Genomic DNA, 5357 nt, shown 5'->3' on the forward strand with positions numbered 1-5357 from the left:
TTTTGTATATAACCAAACAGTTTAGTAGAATATATCATGATATACATGTATGTATATAAACTATCAATATATGCTTTGACCTAGATATTTCTAAGCACAAAAAAAAACAACTTGGAATGTATAATATATATGTATACTGGTATATTGGTATAAGCAGAAACCGCTTGAATGAACCACATTATCCGCGGTCACAACGACACATGGTCTAATAGAGTATAGAGTAATTGTGGGAAATGGCTGCAGTTTTCTGTGAGCTAGTTAATGTTTTTATGCCTTTTGATATCTATTTTACTTCCACTCGATGAAAAGGTTACGCATATATACTGGTTGAAACCTATTGATCAGACATCGACATTGAAGTTGCAGTTTTTTCATTCCATATAATTGCTTGCAGTTTTTCATTCCATATAATTGCTTGCATCACTTGAAAAACACCGTCAATCCAAATATATGCATCAAATTACTTTTGGTTTTTTTATTTTGTAATTATTACATTATTTATTTTAAAAGCTGTGATGGATAAGAACATATACTTAGCAAAATTCTTTGTCATTACATGTTATTCACACCAGGACCAGGGTCGCACTCAGTAGATGGTTTATAAGATTCATATGTTTAATAATTTTAAAGTTTTACTGGTTATATGTCAATTATATGTTGACCAAATACTTTTTTTCTTCTTATAATTACAATTGCTATAAAAGATAATTTCACCAGTTTTATAGTTTATAAATGCTTAAACAGATACAAGGAGTGGTGATATAACCAATTCATAAATCATCGGACATCAATGAAGTAGAAAAACAAACTTGTTTGAATGCGAGAGTACAGAGGTTAGGAAAAATAATTAATTTTATTTAAATTGCTACCCAGATTTTAATGGAATTTAGACTAGTGCCTCGGTTTAAAGGAAGTCCATCATTAAGTATTTGTTATCGTGCCAGCACCTACAGGAACTTTGGATTAAAAAGGCAGTATTATTTTAAGATGTCTGATGAAAATTTTAATCAATTATTTTTATTACATTTTTTTTCCTACACATTTCCTGTATCACGAAGACGGGACATCTAAAAATGTTCATCATTTGAAAAAAAAATCATGCATTGAAAGCTGTCATATGCATGGTAAATTTAAATGTGTTTGAGAAGAAAACATGGCGCTAAAAAGGCCTTGACATTAATTGTTCAAATTGTTTAACTTAGTTTAATCAGAATTTGCTTCAAAACTTCTCTCTAGTTCTTGTGGGTACAGGTTGCATTTTTGACTAATTCGCAATCAAATGTACAACATTCAAATAATGCTTTTGTGCAAAATCTTCGTATCTAAATGTTCAAAGAAGGCGTATGTGACTTTAGTTAACGATGCCTATATTGTTTTTTTCTTTGATAATGTGACTGTCAAATTCTTAACAATGATGAAGTTCACAAGTTTTAATTCAGAGTTATTCGAAATAACACATAAGTGCATTCATATTTATTAGTTTATTTTTAACGAAAGTTGTTCGATCAAAGGTATTTGTCCTTTATGCATGGTTAACCATACCTCTTAAGTTGAAATTAGTTCTAAGAGTTGAACAAAGCGCATTCTGTTGTTTTACGGCTTACGGTATACCAATTATTCGTTGTTGCTAGGGCCATTATGTCTATTAAGACTACGATACCTAGGTATGTAGTCTTTGGAATGCAAAAATATCTAGTTAAAGGGCCTTGGACACGATTTGAGATCAGATTTTTTTTAAAAAAATATTTTTAATGTATAAAATGGTTTACTGGTGCATCTTAAATAATTGACCAAAATATTGAATGTTAAAGTCAAGTTACAAGCGAGATACAGAGGTGAGATTTGGTTGTAATGTAAACAAAAGCTCGAGTCTTATAGTTGTTTACAAATTATGTAATGTAGAAATTTACCATTTCTTAGACAAAATGACATGTAAGAAACAATTTAAACTAGCTCAATATCTTCATAAATACTAGTATCAACAAAAGAAAGATGCATTTGATCGAAACTTACACCAATATAACACATATGTAAGAAATGACAATATTCGAGCTTTGTTTACAAAACAAAGAATTATGAACTCAGTATCTTGCTTATAACTTGATATTTGACTTTCAAATTTTGACATAGCATTAAAAAGTTCTATATTTATCAGTATAAACATTGAAAATGAAAAACTAAAATTTGAAAATTTTAAGTCAAATCGTGTCCAAGTCCCTTTAAAAAAAAACTCGTTTATTATATAAAAAAGAAAACCGAATCAGTTAGGCAGTTTAACAAAAAATAAAAGGGTTAAAATTTCGATATGTATTTCTATTATAACGTAACGTATATGATCATCAAACATATGATTAAAGAACTAGTTGCATGTGTCTATTATGTATGTGATGTTTGAACCAGGATGACTACATCGAACCAACTCGCTATATAATTATGCTGAAATGCATGTAGGGCGGGATATTTTCGGTACGTACAACTGTGCACAGTGCACAATTCACGTAGAGAAGATCAATGTTATCGTTTTAAACAACTCCATATTCGACTGGGACAGATTTTGTTAAGCGATGACACAAAATTACCTGTTCATACTGTCCTTCATTTTTATTAAAAGCGGTTTTTCTCAGGAATGTGTCACTAAAGCTTTTCAAAAGATTACCCACGGTAGACTTAATTCGACAGACTTTGAACCTTTGCTTGCTTTTGAAGAAAACAGTTATGGAAAAATGTGGCACATGTGCGTGCTTAAAGCTGAACACCGCTCGTAAATAGGCACCGTCACACAGATATCTGGTATATAAACCCTTCGATTTCGTTACACCCGATTGCACATCTGAACCTCGTGGCCGACATGTAGTATTCCTTTCGTGGTCTTAAGATTTTATGCATTTTTTCTTATCTTATGTTCATTTTCTGTTCGTAAATAATGCATTGACCAATTTATTTGATGTTAGTATTCTCCTGGCCTCAAAAAGTGCGTAAAATTTGATAATTTCATCGCGACCGGGTAACACGGCGAGGCAAAATGTACGTCCACACAGGTGAGACCTCTACAGCGAAGTACTTTGAACTGTTTAGAGGTCTGTCCCTTATATAAGGGTTGTACGGACAGCAGTGATTAAAGAGAAATATGGCGGACAGTGCCTATTTACGAGCGGTGTTCAGCTTTAATTGCGAGCTCAACCAACGTTGTATTGGGTTTCAGCTCTGTAAGTTTACCGAGAGTTTGTTTTATTGTATGACATGCTGTAGATGGAAGAAAATTAAAGGGTTCACTTTTATAGCTGAGCCGGGATGTAAGTTCGTTGAAAAGGTTAGTAACTTTTTTTCCGTTGCTAACGAAAGTCTTTACTGTTTTGACTATCTTAGATAATAGGTATATCAATATAGAAACGTAAAGAAAAAACACATTCTTTTGTTACTGTATCGATTGCCGAACTGTTGATCACTATAAAGTTGATCTTAATCATTGTTTCAGAATATTGCATTCGGAGAGAATCGTAAGTGAACTTTTAACGTTCATGATATATTTATGAAAACATTGTCAAAATTACGTTGAACACATTTGAATTAGTTTTAAGATTGCTAAAAAAAATGCATTTACTTGGGTTTAACACTTAATACTAAACACTACGTCGCCCTAATCTATGGACTTTATATTAAAATTAGTTTTTAAGAAGGGAAGTATTTATACATGTACACATTTAAGTAATTTAATATTATTTAAGAATAAAAGTATTTATACAAACCTTTGTAATATAAACTTGATTGTAATAATGCTTTTAAGCACCTATGCTGTTCTAATCTCTCTTTCGAGCTATATTCATATCTCTCTCTCTCTCTCTTGCAAAACCTTGTTTATTAACTATATAATATTTTGTTCACAGTGGCGTATAAAAGAACCACAGTTTTAAGCGGAACATTGGATAGCAATCACAGTTCATCACTCGCCGTAGACGGGGTGACACTCTGTCCGCAAAACAGCAATTTAGTAGCTGTCTCAAACTGGTCCCCAGTTCCCTGGCTGATGATTCAGTTGGATACCACGTATTATATAGAAAAAGTTGTCTTCTACGCAGGGGATGGTGTTCATGGTGAGATATAAGATACTCATTCTTGGGTTTTTTCCCGTCAAATGTGTGTGCCCTATAGAAAACCAATGTAATTTATTGAACTATTGCCGTTATCACTACATTGTGAGAAACGGATGCTGATGTTATACAAAATATTTTTTGTTACAAGCGAGGAGTTAATACCGTGTAAAATCTCGAGAAGCATCCGTCGAATATTTCAGTATTATTTTTTTAAAGTTGCGAACTGTTTAAAATTATGTTGGTATTTGAAAATTCATTGAATCATACAAGGATTTGCTACAAAAATGCTTAAAACGTGTTTATTTTGACGAGGTTGAAAATTTGACTTTATTGGCAATTTTCCTTTTCTCGTAAAGATTTCCACTTGTCAATCTTATTATATAAACCACAATTACAAACGATTCTTGTTATATTTCACCGTAGAAGCCCATCCTCCTTTTGTAAACACTGACATCACTTTATATTAAAGGGACAGTACGGCGCATCTTATTAAAAAACCGACTTGAAATTTTGTCCGATGATAATAGGAATTTTTCAGAAAATTACAAATATCTCCATGAAAAAAATCTAATTATTTCATTAAAATTAATAACTACAAATAACCCATACATATTTACATCGCAACTTGCCACAGGGTTCAGCCCTCTATACTATTACGCATGCGTATTTACTGTAAACATACTGTACAACATATGAAGGCTGTATGTCAATACACTTTTGCTTTCTATTTAAGACATTTTAATTTCATCATTTAGCCTCCCAAGCAGACGACATCGACATTGCAATAGACGTATACAAATACCTATGTGGGGGACTGTATCAGGGTCCCACAGCCGGCAATGACGTCATACTCTTTATGTGTCCTCCAGGATCCAGGGGTAGTAGTGTGACTATTTAGAAATTGGCGAGTGGTTACGTGTATCTGGAATCTGTGAAGTTGAGGTGTACGGATTTTAGATATATTGTTATACCTATGACTCCAGAGTGTCGTTTATTGGCACCAAATCCATTATGATGTCATAATTGATTCGATTTGTTTTCTCGTATTTTTTGTTTCGAGCCATAAAATTCATAGAAAATATAGCAATGTCTTGAAATTGTGTGACATGTTACAACCTGAGAAACGCAACATTTAATTTGTTCAAAACCTTAATTTTCTGTCTATACAACAAATTTAAGCTCCGATGGATTCTATGAAACAAACCTATTGTGAAGAACGTATTATGGAATAGGTGGAATTTCGTTACACTGTACAGTGGCACCTTT

The sequence above is a fragment of the Magallana gigas genome, chromosome 1, assembly GCF_963853765.1.
Source record: "Magallana gigas chromosome 1, xbMagGiga1.1, whole genome shotgun sequence".
Classification (NCBI taxonomy): Eukaryota; Metazoa; Mollusca; class Bivalvia; order Ostreida; family Ostreidae; genus Magallana; species Magallana gigas.